Here is a 16,691-nt window from a genome sequence, read left to right on the forward strand (position 1 = left end):
TATCACCGCATTTGGCGAAAATATGTAGCGTGGTGCGAGGATCGGAGGGTTCCGACGGAGGAATTCCAACTGGGTCGTTTCCTACATTTCCTGCAATCAGGATTATCTATGGGTCTCAAATTGGGATCCATTAAGGTTCAAATTTCGGCCCTGTCAATATTCTTCCAAAAAGAATTGGCCTCTGTCCCTGAGGTCCAGACTTTTGTCAAGGGAGTACTGCATATACAGCCTCCTGTGGTGCCTCCGGTGGCACCGTGGGATCTAAATGTAGTTTTAGATTTCCTCAAATCCCATTGGTTTGAACCATTGAAAAAGGTGGATTTGAAATATCTCACATTGAAAGTGACTATGTTACTAGCCCTGGCCTCTGCCAGGAGAGTATCTGAATTGGCGGCTTTATCTTATAAAAGTCCTTATCTAATCTTCCATTCGGATAGGGCAGAACTGCGGACTCGTCCGCATTTTCTCCCTAAAGTGGTATCAGCATTTCATCTGAACCAACCTATTGTGGTGCCTGCGGCCACTAGCGACTTGGAGGACTCCAAGTTGTTGGACGTTGTCAGAGCCTTAAAAATATACATTACAAGGACGGCTGGAGTCAGAAAATCTGACTCGCTGTTTATATTGTATGCACCCAACAAGTTGGGCGCACCTGCTTCTAAGCAGTCGATTGCTCGTTGGATTTGTAACACAATTCAACTTGCACATTCTGTGGCAGGCCTGCCACAGCCTAAAACTGTAAAAGCCCACTCCACAAGGAAGGTGGGCTCATCTTGGGCGGCTGCCCGAGGGGTCTCGGCATTACAACTCTGCCGAGCAGCTACGTGGTCGGGGGAGAACACGTTTGTAAAATTTTACAAATTTGATACCCTGGCAAAGGAGGACCTGGAGTTCTCTCATTCGGTGCTGCAGAGTCATCCGCACTCTCCCGCCCGTTTGGGAGCTTTGGTATAATCCCCATGGTCCTTTCAGGAACCCCAGCATCCACTTAGGACGATAGAGAAAATAAGAATTTACTTACCGATAATTCTATTTCTCGGAGTCCGTAGTGGATGCTGGGCGCCCATCCCAAGTGCGGATTATCTGCAATACTTGTACATAGTTATTGTTAACTAATTCGGGTTATTGTTAAGGAGCCATCTTTAAGAGGCCCTTTCTGTTGTCATACTGTTAACTGGGTTTAGATCACAAGTTGTACGGTGTGATTGGTGTGGCTGGTATGAGTCTTACCCGGGATTCAAAATGCCTCCCTTATTGTGTATGCTCGTCCGGGCACAGTACCTAACTGGAGTCTGGAGGAGGGTCATAGGGGGAGGAGCCAGTGCACACCACCTGACCTAGTAAAGCTTTACTTTTTTGTGCCCTGTCTCCTGCGGAGCCGCTATTCCCCATGGTCCTTTCAGGAACCCCAGCATCCACTACGGACTCCGAGAAATAGAATTATCGGTAAGTAAATTCTTATTTTCTAACCGCTCACATCCACACCCCTTTCCCCCATGTCCCCTCACTGATACATGTCCCCAGCCACTCATATACATACACCCTTCACCCATATCCCTTCACCAATACCCATCCACAGCCAGTCACATACACAGCCCATATCCCCTCACTGATACCTGTCCCCAGCCACTCACATTTACACCCCATTCCCCCATGTCCCCTCACTAATACCTGTACCCAGCCACTCCCATCCACACCCTCTTCCTCATATACCTTCTCTAATACCTGTAGGGGTTCACAGCAGCAATGTACCTCCCCCAACCCCATTTGTGGGTCTCCAACGTCTCTCAGCAACAGAATCAACCACCACTCACTCACTCACTCACTCACTCACTGACTCATAACATTATCCCTGCTGGGACTCTCACAGTAAACATTAGGGGAGAGCAGGGGCACTTAATAAATAGAGAACCACAAGGGCCAGCATGTCCTCAAATTCAGGAATGAATGAGGAGGAATGAGATGGGGGGTGGGGCTCTGCCTGGCATAATGTGTATAAGGGGCTCTCTCTGGGATAATTTATATAAGGTGGTCTGTCTGACATAACGAGTATAAGGGGTTTTGCTGTGTGGTATAAGGGGTACTTCTGTGCAGTGTAATGTGAATAAAACACTACTGTGCTGTATAATGTGACTTAAGTACACTATTGTGAGTTGTAATGTGTATAAGCGGACTACTGTGTGGTGTAATGTGACTTACGGACACTACTGTGTGGTGTAATGTGACATACAGACACTACTGCATGGTGTAATGTGACTTACGGACATTGTTGTGTGGTGTAATGTGACTTACAGACACTACTGTGTGGTGTAATGTGACTTACAGACAATAATATAAATAAGGTGTGTATAAAGGAGGATGCAGTCAATTTACCTACAATCAAAATCCTGATGGTTAAAATAACGACAACCATTGTTGGTCAAAATCCCAAAATTTAAAATACCAACATGGTCAAAATACCGACATTTAAATTGTCAACAAGTCAAAAAGTCAACATATTTTGACTGTCGGGATTTTGATTGTAGGTATTTCATACTAAACCCATATAAGGGGACTATTGTGTGGTGTAATGTGACTTATGGACACTATTGTGTGATGTAATGTGACTTATAGATACTACTGTGTAGTGTAATGTGTATAAGGGGACTACTGTGTGGTATAATGTGACTAACAGACAGGGCTGTAACTAGGTACGTGCACTGTGTGCCTTGCACACAGTGCAGGATGACCTGGGGAGGAACCAGCTGCGACCACAATCAATATTAGACAGGTGCCTGAATGTCCGCTTCCCCTCCCCCCAAAGCCGGCGCTTACAGTGCAGCCACAGGAAGCCACGAGTAATGCCCACCAGCATTATTGCCCGACCCCCCTCACCCACAGATTCTTACAGCATTACCATAAGACTCCCTCCTCTGTGTGCAGACTGATGATCTGTGCTGCAGTGCCTGTGGAAGTTGAGATCCGCCTCCTCCCCCTGCTCCTGCAGTCCGAAGGGAGCCGCTCCATGGTTCAGGACATAAGGTATAGTCAACATAAACAATCAGCACAGCATGGGAGAGGAGGGAATGGGGGAAGGTGGGCAGGCACAGGGGCAAATGCATGATATTTGCAGGAGGGAGGGGGGATTATATATGCGCTCTGCCTGCCGTAATGTGTAAATGGGGACTCTGTTGCCGTAACGTGTAAAAGGGGGCTGTGCCTGCCGTAATGTGTAAAAGGGGACTCTGCCTGCTGTAATGTGTAAATGGGGACTCTGCTGTCGTAATGTGTAAAAGAGAGCTCTGCCTGCCGTAATGTGTAAAAGTGGACTCTACCTGTTGTAATGTGTAAAAGGGAGCTCTGCCTGCCGTAATGTGTAAAAGGGGACTCTACCAGCCATAAGGTGTAAAATGGAATTCTACCTGGCGTAATGTGTGACAGGGGCTCTACCTGGTGTAATGTGTGTAAGTGGCACTACTGTTCAGCGTAACTTGAATAATGGAGATTACTGTGCAGCGTAATATGAATCAGTATTATTTTGCGTCCTCACTCATTCCCCATGAAGACCCCAATATTTGTGGCCCTGTTTTAAATATAGGGGAGCACCAATGCTGTTTCTTGCACACAGAACTAAAATGTCTAGTTACAGCACTGCTTACAATCACTACTGTGTGGTGTAATGTGACTTACAGACACTACTGTGCAGTGTAATGTGACTTACAGACACTACAGTGTAGTGTAGTGTGTATAAGGGGACTACTGTTTGGTGTAATGTGACTTACAGACACTACTGAGCGGTGTAATGGGACTTACAGACACTTCTGGGCAGTGTAATGTGACTTACAGACACTACTGTGTTGTGTATTGTGTATAAGGGACTACTGTGTGGTGTAATGAGACTTACGGACTCTACTGTGTTCTGTAATGTGTATAAGGGGACTATTGTGTGGTGTAATGAGACTTACAGACACTACTGTGTGGTGTAATGTGACTTACAAACACTATTGTGTGGTGTAATGTGTATAAGGAGACTACGGTGTGATGTAATGTGACTTACGGATACTACTGTGTGGTGTAATGTGACTTACAGATCCTACTTTGTAGTGTAATGTGTATAAGGGGGTGTAATGTGACTTACAGACACTACTGTGCGATGTGATGTGACTTACAGACACTGCTGTGCAGTGTAATGTGTATATGGGGATCACTGTGTGCTGTAATGCGACTTACAGACACTACTGTGCGGTGTAATGTGATTTACAGACACTACTGTGCGGTGTAATGTGATTTACGGCACTACTGTGTGGTGTAATGTGACTTACAGACACTAATGTGTAGTGTAATGTGTATAAGGGGACTATTATGTGGTGTAATGTGACTTACAGACACTACTTTGTGGTGTAACATTTATAAGTGGACTACTGTGTAGTGTAATGTGACTTAGGGACACTATTGTGTGGTGTAACATGTATAAGTGGACTACTGAGTGGTGTAATGTGATTTACGGACACTACTACCCATTAAGCCATGCCCCTATATTTTTGGTGCGTGCCTTCGGCGTGCCTGTCCCTGTTTTGCATTTGGGGGTGGGGCACCAATTCTGTTCATGACACAGGGCACCAAAATGTCTAGTTACGGCAGTGACCCCATTCCTGCTTCTTTCCACCGATCTGGACACAGGCAGATTTACAAACATTAATGCACACACTGTTTTCAGCATACACATTTCCAAATCATGGCCCTCATTCCGAGTTGTTCGCTCGCAAGCTGCTTTTAGCAGCTTTGCACACGCTAAGCCGCCGCCTACTGGGAGTGAATCTTAGCTTAGCAAAATTGCGAACGAAAGATTCGCAATATTGCGAAAAGACTTCTCTGTGCAGTTTATGAGTAGCTCGAGACTTACTCTCCCAGTGCGATCAGTTCAGTGCTTGTCGTTCCTGGTTTGACGTCACAAACACACCCAGCGTTCGCCCAGACACTCCTCCGTTTCTCCAGCCACTCCTGCGTTTTTCCCAGAAACGGTAGCGTTTTTTCAAACACTCCCATAAAAAGGCCTGTTTCCGCCCAGAAACACCCACTTCCTGTCAATCACATTACGATCACCAGAACGAAGAAAAAACCTCGTAATGCCGTGAGTAAAATTCCTAACTGCATAGCAAATTTACTTGGCGCAGTCGCAGTGCGAACATTGCGCATGCGCAGTTAGCAGAAAATCGCTGCGATGCTAAGAAAATTACCGAGCGAACAACTCGGAATGACCACCCATATACAGTATGCCACACATACTGACATAGAGATGAACGCAGTTCGCTGCATATGCAGCCAGATCTGCGTTCATCTCTTCACATGCTGAGGCTGCCCAGCACAGGGCAAGGCCCCCCAGCATGTGTGAGGCCACCTCCCGATGTGTTCGCAATCTAATTGCGGATGTATCGGAACTTAAGGTGTGTACACACGGTGAGATTTTTCCTTTCGATTCTGACTATATCGTCAAAATCGCAAGGAAAGTTAGTGGAAATCGCGTGTTAGGCAGCTTGCAATACCGATTCAATCCCAATGCGCACTCCCGATGTGGCTAGATAGACTGTGCAGGCAAGTCAATCTTGACTATCTAGTGTACTATCAAAGTACAAAGTATAGTCAAAATTGGCACATAGACAAAATCGAAAGTACAGATAGTCAAAATCTGTGCTATCTGGGCTCTGGGGGAGTTCAATGGAAATTGCGTACTCAAAATCGGGCAGAGCAAGGATTTCACCGTGTTTATGCACCTTAAGGTTGACTCCTGGCAGCGGGCATTTTTTTGTGCATGCAGGGTAAATACTGGCTGCTTTTCCATGCAGCCTGCAAGGGTTTATTTATAAACTGCAATTTAGATTTGAGTTTGGACACGCCTCTCCCAGATCTAAATATCTCTGCATATTTAACTCTGCCTGACCTGCAGTGCAGCATGGTCTGTCCAGGTTCACGGTTACTTGCTCTTTTTTGCTTTAATTCCACCTCAAAATCAGGCCCAAATACAGAGATGCTATGTACATTTTGTGAAAGTGGAGAATGGATCTTCTCTGGCTCCCTGGATCCCCCGAGTGATGCTGCAGTCTGTGACTGTGGACATCACTTCCGGAATTGCGCCCCGGCATTCTGGAGCACATGCTCCGGGAAGCACAGTGTGGGGAGGGAAGCTTAGTTCCTCTCCCAGTACATTGTGGCTTAGTCGGGGGCAGAACATGCCCATGGGGGTGGAAGTGGTGCGGGGGAATCAATTACTAGTGGGGGTGAAGACGTTATAAAATAAAGATAAATTATGCTGGAGGGGGGTTAAAATAATGAAAAAAAAAACACAAACCCCCCCCCACCCAAAGCGTTGGCCACAGGGTAAGAGGGGGGACACCAAAAAGGGCCTTTTTACAGGTGGGAGCTTTTATAAAGCATTTGTTTGGTTTTTGTTACAGTGGAGTGTGGGTTATTCTTTTCATGGTTTTAGACCTACTAAATATTTTAATATTTTATTAAAATTACTTTTTAAACTTTAATAAGTAATGAAGAACCCATCAATTTCTGAGCAGTTTTGCAGGGAAAAATTATCCGTCAATGTTTTTTTCAAGAAGCCTCATTTGACAGTCCCCCTATTACTTCTCATTGTTGTAATGAGGAACTGGGAAATACCCCTTTCAGATCTCCAATGCCGGATCCCACCCGGGAATTGGAAACGGGTCCTTCCCAGGTGGGATCCGGCATTGGAGACTCTGTGTCACAACTGAGGGCTGATGCTGACCAGGGAGAAGCCTCAGTTGTAGGGGCTGAGGTATATGTGTACCTGGGAGGCAGTACAGGGTTCTTGGACATACAGGGTACCTTTAGAACAAATGCCCGAAGGCGTGACCAAGACAACGAAGGAAAGTTCAAAAGTTTTATTAAACAGTTCAGAGGAATACTGATGACTTGGTACTGGTAATAGGAAACACAGTTCAGAGGAATACCGATGGCGGAACACCGATGGAGACTTGGGATCGATGGCGGAACACCGTTGGAGACTTGGGATCGATGGCGGAACACCGATGGAGACTTGGGATCGATGGCGGAACACCGATGGAGACTTGGGATCGATGGCGGAACACCGATGGAGACTTGGGATCGATGGCGGAACACCGATGGTGCCTTGGGATCGATGGCGGAACACCGATGGTTACTGGCAGGGCAGAGCACTGCTGGAAGCTGGTGTCGGTAACTGCCAGTTACAGGATGCAATGATGAGACACTGCAGAAACAGGCTGTACTGCAGAGAAAGTCCATGGGAGGACTGCACACTGGGATCACTGAAAACAATTGAAGCACTGACATCTTTCCACCCCAGGAACAAGATATTTATACCAGCTGGGAAACAGGGATTGGCTGGCTGATTAACCAGAGACCAGAGTGCAGCTGCTGGGTAATCAGGCTGAGAGCAGAGTACAGCTGATAGGCTGAAAGGTAATATGCGATTAGGAAAACATGGCTGTGCCCATGTTAGCTTTTGGAGGGAAAGATTGTTTGTAACTTGCATGTGAAACTTAACCCTGATGCTGCCAGAATCACAGTAAAGAGATTAGAAACAATGAGATGCAGCGTGCTGCACACAGACAGTGCAGATGGAATCCAGGCTTGGAACGCTGGGACAGTCTCAGGAGGCATTTGGAAGGTAAATACTGCTAAGGAATTACCTGGATCGTGACAGCACCCCCTCCTTTAGGAGTGGCCCCAGGACACTTCTTATAAATTCTTTACCTGAACAAACGGAAGAATCTAGATTGAATCCTGATGAACTTGAACTGGCTGGAACCAGATGAGACTGTACTGGACCTATGGACGAGACCAGATTGAGTCCAGACAAACTTGAACCGGCTAAGACCGGCGGAGACTTTGGGCCGACGGATAGGACAGGATTGAGTTTGGAGACCATTGAATCAGCTGGAACTAAAGGAGTCTTTGGACCTACGGATGGAACCGGATTGGGTCCAGAGATATTGGAATCGGCTGGAACAGAAGGAGTCAGAATCCGGTTAGAACCGGAATGAGTGGTATCCGAGTGTTCAGTTAGACCATCCTGGACCTGGTCCATGCTGGATGCCAACAGGGTGGTGCTCTCTGAAGACGGCAAACAGGAGTTCATAACTGCATCTGTAGCACAAAAATTTCCATCTGGGAACTTGGCTCTGGATACTTCCCTTGGGACTGAAACTTTGGTGACCCCTCCTGGGGTTGATGAATCAGACACCTCTCTCAGGGTTGTTTTCTCCAGCACCCCTCCAGGGGTTGACAGATCAGAAACTCCTTTTTGAGAAGACTCATATGCCCCTACTAGAGCTTGAACATTGGATACCCCTCCTAGGGCTGTAGACACAGACGCCCCTCCTTGGGCTGTAGACACAGACGCCCCTCCTTGGGCTGAGTAAAGAGCATCATCATTCCAGGAAAGTTCGGACGCTAGGATCTGGTACTGTACCAGATATTTACCGACTGTTCGTGTCCCCTGACGTAGCCGGAGGATATCAGAGGAGGCAGAGGTCACACGACCTGGTTCATCAAAGATGCGCCTGAAGGTTGCCACGAAATCTGCATATGAAGAGAGCAGGGCATCAGACTTCTCCCATAGAGGTGATACCCAATCGAGGGCGGAGCCACTGAGGAGGGAGATGATGTAAGCAACCTTGGTGCGGTCAGTTGGGAAACTGCCAGGCTGTAACTCAAAATATATCTCACACTGATTTAGGAAACCCCGACAGGCTTTTGGGGAACCATCAAACTTGGCAGGTGTCGGTAAATGGAGACAAGGAGCAGAAACGGGAATGGTGGGTGGGGATACCACCAAAGGTACTGCAGTCGGCACACTGGACGCCCCTGAACCACGGAGGGTTACTTGTATTCCATCCAGCCGAGAGGAGAGGTCCTGGAGACAGCGGATCACATGGCCCTGTGCAGTCTCCTGACGTTCAAGGCAGGCTGCAAGTTCTTGCATCGGCCTGGTCGCTTGGACCTGGTCTCCGGCCGGATCCATTAGGTCAGTGCTTACTGTCACAACTGAGGGCTGATGCTGACCAGGGAGAAGCCTCAGTTGTAGGGGCTGAGGTATATGTGTACCTGGGAGGCAGTACAGGGTTCTTGGACATACAGGGTACCTTTAGAACAAATGCCCGAAGGCGTGACCAAGACAACGAAGGAAAGTTCAAAGGTTTTATTAAACACAGTTCAGAGGAATACTGATGACTTGGTACTGGTAATAGGAAACACAGTTCAGAGGAATACCGATGGCGGAACACCGATGGAGACTTGGGATAGATGGCGGAACACCGATGGAGACTTGGGATCGATGGCGGAACACCGATGGAGACTTGGGATCGATGGCGGAACACCGATGGAGACTTGGGATCGATGGCGGAACACCGATGGAGACTTGGGATCGATGGCGGAACACCGATGGAGTCTTGGGATCGATGGCGGAACACCGATGGAGACTTGGGATCGATGGCGGAACACCGATGGAGACTTGGGATCGATGGCGGAACACCGATGGAGACTTGGGATCGATGGCGGAACACCGATGGAGACTTGGGATCGATGGCGGAACACCGATGGAGACTTGAGATCGATGGCGGAACACCGATGGAGACTTGGGATCGATGGCGGAACACCAATGGAGACTTGGGATCGATGGCGGAACACCGATGGTGACTTGGGATCGATGGCGGAACACTGATGGTCACTGGAGATCGATGGTGGAACACCGATGGTTACTGGCAGGGCAGAGCACTGCTGGAAGCTGGTGTCGGTAACTGCCAGTCACAGGATGCAATGATGAGACACTGCAGAAACAGGCTGTACTGCAGAGAAAGTCCATGGGAGGACTGCACACTGGGATCACTGAAGACAATTGAAGCACTGACATCTTTCCACCCCAGGAACAAGATATTTATACCAGCTGGGAAACAGGGATTGGCTGGCTGATTAATTAGAGACCAGAGTGCAGCTGCTGGGTAATCAGGCTGAGAGCAGAGTACAGCTGATAGGCTGAAAGGTAACATGTGATTAGGAAAACATGGCTGCGCCCATGTTAGCTTTTGGAGGGAAAGATTGTTTGTAACTTGCATGTGAAACTTAACCCTGATGCTGCCAGAATCACAGTAAAGAGATTAGAAACAATGAGATGCAGCGTGCTGCACACAGACAGTGCAGATGGAATCCAGGCTTGGAACGCTGGGACAGTCTCAGGAGGCATTTGGAAGTTAAATACTGATAAGGAATTACCTGTATCGTGACACTCTGCTATCCCTTTCGCTGGCTTCCAGACCTGGCAATAAGCCGGGTCGGTTGCCATAGCGGCGGGAGGCAGAGCTGGCAGCGGGGGCGGAGGTGGCGCTGGGAGATGAGCTCATCTCCGCGCCGCCTCTCCCTATCTAGTAAACGGGTCCCTGGAATCTGTTTACGCAGCCAATGACCCAGTATTCAACCCGGGAATAACCCTTCTTATAACCCGGGTTGAATTACTGGGTCAGGCGACCTGGGAATTCCGACATGGCACTTTCACACCACACACTGATCCGTGTCGACCCCGGGTCGATACCGGGTTATTTGTGTGATGTGAAAGGGGTAATAAGGGCCTAATTCAGCATGGATCGTAGATGTGCGAAAAAATGCACACCTGCAATCCATAACCCTGACATGCGGAGGGGCACCCAGCACAAGGCAAAGGAAACTTAACCCTGATGCTGCCAGAATCACAGTAAAGAGATTAGAAACAATGAGATGCAGCGTGCTGCACACAGACAGTGCAGATGGAATCCAGGCTTGGAACGCTGGGACAGTCTCAGGAGGCATTTGGAAGGTAAATACTGCTAAGGAATTACCTGGATCGTGACAGCACCCCCTCCTTTAGGAGTGGCCCCAGGACACTTCTTATAAATTCTTTACCTGAACAAACGGAAGAATCTAGATTGAATCCTGATGAACTTGAACTGGCTGGAACCAGATGAGACTGTACTGGACCTATGGACGAGACCAGATTGAGTCCAGACAAACTTGAACCGGCTAAGACCGGCGGAGACTTTGGGCCGACGGATAGGACAGGATTGAGTTTGGAGACCGTTGAATCAGCTGGAACTGATGGAGTCATTGGACCTACGGATGGAACCGGATTGGGTCCAGAGATATTGGAATCGGCTGGAACAGAAGGAGTCAGAATCCGGTTAGAACCGGAATGAGTGGTATCCGAGTGTTCAGTTAGACCATCCTGGACCTGGTCCATGCTGGATGCCAACAGGGTGGTGCTCTCTGAAGACGGCAAACAGGAGTTCATAACTGCATGTCACAACTGAGGGCCTGAGCTGACGGGAGGCAGCCTCAGTTGTAGGGGCTGAGATGTACCGGAACCTGGGAGGTTGTATCAGACCCCTGGACATGTAAGTAACATGAATAATAACTGCCCGAAGGCGTGACCACGACAACTAGGATAAAAGTCAATGATGTTTATTATGACAACTCCGCAACACAGCAGCAGTAAAAGAAAACGTAAAAGTCAGCAAAGAATAAATACAGTTCCTGGGTACTACAGGATGGCAGGAGCCACAGGGCACTGGTAGTGTGAGATAGTTCTTATGATCTTCTAGATGGAAAGTCCTTACCAGGCCCGACTGTAGCAATGGAGATAACCCAGGATTGTGCCAGCTGGTGTTCCAGGAAAAGCTGGGTTGCTGAAGATAAAACAGCTGCTGTGGATACTGGCTGGAACCAGACTGTTGTTAGCACGGAGTGGATACTGGCTGGAACCAGTTAAATAATAAATGAACTTGGGAGCGATGAAATATGAACTGAAATGTAGAACTTGAGAGCGGAGAAATAATAATACCGGTGGAGAGTGGTAAAGTGTAGAAAGGACACCGGCCCTTTAAGGGAAGCTGTACTCTGCTGGAAGCTGAGCTGGAAGCAGGTAATGTTGTAGCTGGAAACAGATGAATCCACAATGGATTGGAGAGTCAGGCTACACCGCAGGTGGAATGCTGGTGCGGGTCTCTATGGTGGAAGTCTTGAGACAGGAGCTGGAACCTGGAAGACAATCACAGGAGAGAGACAAACAGGAACTAGGTTTGACAACCAAAGCACTGACGCCTTCCTTGCTCAGGCACAGTGTATTTATACCTGCAGCAAGGAAGGGATTGGCTAGGCAATTATGCAGATTATCAATACTGAGAACAGATTGGTGGAAATGATCAGCTGACAGAATCCAAGATGGCTGCGCCCATGCAGACACTTGGAGGGAAGTTTGGTTTGTAATCCATGTGGTAATGAAAACAGTAATGGCGGCGCCGGCCACCGGAGACAGGAGGCGCCAGGCTGACAGATGCACATCCAACCACGTGGACACAGCGGAGGCCGCGGCTGACGTAATCGCCACTCAGACACTCTGCATGCAGAAGTTCAGGGACGGCGGCGGAGGCCGCGGGAGACGCCATGCCAGGTGTAATATGGCGTTTACTGTGACAGCGTCCCAGAGTGACAGGAGAGGATACAGGAATGTACACATCAGGATAACAGATGGAATCCGGTCCTGGAGCGCTGAGCCAGCCTTAGGAGGCATCTGATGGGTAAGAAATGGCGTCCAGATACCCGGATCGTGACAGCACCCCCCCCTTTAGGAGTGGCCCCAGGACACTTCTTTGGCTTTTGAGGAAACTTGGAATGGAATCTCCGGACCAAGGCAGGAGCATGGACATCAGAAGCATTGGTCCATGAACGTTCCTCAGGACCATAACCTTTCCAGTCAATAAGATATTGTAGTTGACCGTAACGGTGACGTGAGTCCAGGATCTTGGCCACTTCATACTCAACGCCTCGTTGAGTTTGGACTTTCGGAGTTGGAGGAAGTGAGGAATGAAACCGATTCAAGATCAGCGGTTTCAACAGGGAAACATGGAATGTCCTGGGTATTTTTAAGAAGGGAGGCAACTGGAGTCTGTAAGCAACAGGATTGATGACTTGTTCAATCGTGAAAGGACCGATATAGCGAGGTGCAAACTTCATACTGGGAACTCTTAACCTCAAATTCTTCGTGGATAACCATACCCGATCACCCACCTTGAGAGCAGGAACTGCTCGACGCTTCTTATCCGCAAACTTCTTGTACCTGAACGATGCCTTGAGCAGAGCTGATCGTACGCTCTTCCAGATATTGGCAAACTGATGCAAGGTGATATCCACTGCGGGAACAGAAGTTGCTGGAAGCGGTTGGAACTCAGGGACTTTAGGGTGGAATCCAAAGTTAGTGAAGAATGGTGTTGAAGCAGATGAAGAATGATACTGGTTGTTATGACAGAACTCGGCCCAGGGAAGTAATTGAACCCAGTCATCTTGAGAGGAGGACACATAGATGCGGAGGAAGGCCTCCAAGTCCTGATTCACCCTCTCGGTTTGACCATTGGTCTGAGGATGGTAAGCCGTGGAAAACTTTAGCTTGACTTGGAGGACTTGACATAAACTTCGCCAGAATTTGGCTGTGAATTGAACTCCTCGATCTGAGATAATTTCTTCAGGAAGACCGTGGAGTCGGAAGATCTCTTGTATGAATACTTGAGCCAACTTGGAAGCTGACGGAAGACCGGTGAGAGGAATGAAGTGTGCCATCTTGGTGAACCGGTCAACTACCACCCAGATGGTATTGAACTTGTTGCACATGGGTAAGTCTGTAATGAAATCCATCGACAAGTGGGTCCATGGTCGACGGGGAACGGATAGTGGAACCAGTTGCCCCGCAGGCGACTGGCGGGATACTTTATGTTGGGCACACTTTGGGCAAGATGCAATAAACTCCAAGACGTCCTTTTTCAGAGTTGGCCACCAATAGGACCTAGAGATAAACTCCAGGGTTTTTTGGATACCTGTATGTCCGGCAAAACGGGAAGCATGGGCCCAATGCATGAGCTTCTTCCTTAGCATCGGCTTCACAAAACTTTTCCCTGATGGGGGCGTAGAGTCCATCCCTACCGTGGAGAATGCCAACGGATTTATAATAGGATGCTTGTCTGAAGACTCTGACTCATTTTCTTGCTCCCATGAGCGGGAAAGGGCATCGGCCTTGCGATTCTGAGAGCCCGGACAGAACTGGAGTTTAAAGTCGAACCTGGAAAAGAAAAGTGCCCATCTGGCCTGACGAGGGTTGAGACATTGTGCGCCCTTCAGGTATAAAAGGTTCTTGTGGTCTGTAAGTATGGTGATTGAATGAGAAGCTCCCTCCAACAGATACCTCCACTCTTCTAGAGCGAGCTTGATGGCTAGCAACTCCTGGTCGCCAATGGCATAGTTGCGCTCAGCTGGGGAGAACTTCCGGGAGAAGAAACTGCAAGGGTGTAAATGGCCATCTTTAGCCCTCTGAGATAACACCGCTCCTACTCCAACGGAGGAGGCATCCACCTCTAAGATGAAAGGAGAGTCGATGTCAGGCTGTTTCAGAACAGGCGCAGAGATGAACCTTTGTTTTAAAAGATGAAATGCTTGCATGGCTTCTTCAGACCACTTGGACGGGTTAGCACCCTTCTTAGTGAAAGCAGTAATAGGCGCCACAATGGTGGAAAAGTCTCGTATAAACTTTCGGTAATAGTTGGCGAACCCTAAGAACCTCTGGACCCCTTTGAGGGTTAAGGGTACCGGCCAATTTTGGATTGCTTGTAGTTTCTCAGGATCCATCTCTAGTCCGGAACCGGACACAATGTACCCTAGAAACGGAATGGACTTGACTTCAAAGACGCATTTTTCTAATTTGCAATAGAGATGATTGACACGGAGACGGGACAGAACCTCTTTAACCCAAAAACGATGTTCCTCTAAATCGTTGGCAAAAATGAGGATATCGTCTAGATAGACCACGACATGACGGTATAGAATGTCTCTGAAGATCTCATTGACAAAATGCTGGAAGACAGCTGGAGCATTGCTCAATCCGAAGGGCATGACGAGGTACTCATAATGTCCGTCACGGGTGTTAAAGGCGGTCTTCCACTCGTCACCCTCACGGATCCGGATGAGATTGTATGCACCTCGCAAGTCCAGCTTTGTAAAGATGGTAGCTCCGCTAACTCTGTCAAAGAGCTCAGTAATCAGGGGTAAAGGATAACGGTTCTTGATGGTAATGTCGTTCAAACCTCTGTAGTCGATGCACGGCCGCAGACCACCATCTTTCTTTTTTACAAAAAAGAAGCCTGCGCCGGCTGGAGAAGAAGAAGGTCGAATGAACCCCTTTGCTAGGTTCTCTTTAATATATTCCTCCATAGAATGCGTCTCAGGCAGAGACAACGGATAAGTTCGGCCTCGAGGTGGAACCTTCCCTGGAACGAGATCAATCGGACAGTCCCATTCTCTATGAGGAGGAAGGATATCAGCAGAAGCTTTACTGAACACATCCGTGAAATCTTGATATGGAGGAGGTGGAACATCAGACGACCTGGGGGAGGAAGAACAGACAGGCAATACTTTAAACAAACATGTCTCAGCACAGGAGGAACCCCATGCCAGGATTTGCGTAGTCGTCCAATCAATTGTAGGATTGTGAAGACGGAGCCATGGAAGGCCCAGGACCACAGGATGTGTGGCTCTTGGAATCACTAAAAAAGAAATAAGTTCGGAATGAAGAACTCCCACTCTCAGACGAACTGGTAGAGTCCTTAAAGAAATAACTGCATCAAAAATTTTGCTGCCATCCACGGCAGTTAAAGAAATGGACGAAGGAAGTCTCTCGGTGGGTAGGGACCACCGTTTAACATAGGCTTCGGTAATAAAGTTCCCAGCCGCTCCGGAATCAAGGAGGGCAATGACGTTCCGATAACGTTGAGCAACTTGAAGCGAGACTGGGAGATTACAATCTTGAGGAGATGGAGAGGAGATCATTACTCCTAGCCGGCCCTCTCCTTGGCGAGCTAGGATTTGGAGTTTCCCGGACGTTTGGGACAGGCATTAATGGTGTGAGACGGAGCTGCACAATAGAGACAGAGAAACTCGGAGAGACGTCTTCGGCGCTCAGCAGGAGTTAAACGGGAACGGCCAAGTTGCATGGGCTCATCTTTAGATGGTGACAGTTGACGAGGAGGAGGAGCAGAAGATTTTGGAGCAGATGATCTTCCACGCTCAGTTGCTCTCTCTCTGAAACGTAAATCAACTTTCGTGCAGAGTGAGATTAGCTCATCTAACTTAGAAGGTAAGTCTCTGGTAGCTAACTCATCTTTAATACGCTCAGATAAGCCATGCCAGAATGCAGCATACAGGGCCTCGTCGTTCCATGCCAGTTCGGATGCCAGGATCTGGAACTGTATCAGATATTGTCCTACAGTACGTGACCCCTGGCGTAAACGGAGAATCTCGGATGAAGCTGAGGTTACCCGACCTGGCTCGTCGAAGATGCGCCTGAATATTGACACGAAGGCAGTGTAGGAAGATAGCAGGGTGTCGGACCTCTCCCATAACGGTGATGCCCAATCAAGGGCTGAGCCACTGAGAAGAGAAATAATGTAGGCAATTTTTGTACGGTCACTGGGAAAATTGCCAGGTTGTAGCTCAAACTGAATCTCACACTGGTTGAGAAATCCCCTGCAGAATCTTGGAGATCCGTCAAATTTTGCTGGCGTTGGAAGATGAAGACGTGGAGCAGAAATGGGTAAGGTGGGTGGGGTTATAGCTGGAGTCACTGTGGTTGACGC

General features: G+C 48.3%; 1 protein-coding gene across 3 annotated transcripts in view; it reads left to right on the top strand.

The window, feature by feature from the left end:
* Positions 1 to 16,691, top strand: part of SLC25A21 (solute carrier family 25 member 21) — a 1,082,402-nt gene that overhangs the window by 705,274 nt on the left and 360,437 nt on the right. The gene's annotated exons all lie outside the window — the stretch shown is intronic.

This window comes from Pseudophryne corroboree, chromosome 12 (assembly GCF_028390025.1).
Source record: "Pseudophryne corroboree isolate aPseCor3 chromosome 12, aPseCor3.hap2, whole genome shotgun sequence".
NCBI classification, from domain to species: Eukaryota; Metazoa; Chordata; class Amphibia; order Anura; family Myobatrachidae; genus Pseudophryne; species Pseudophryne corroboree.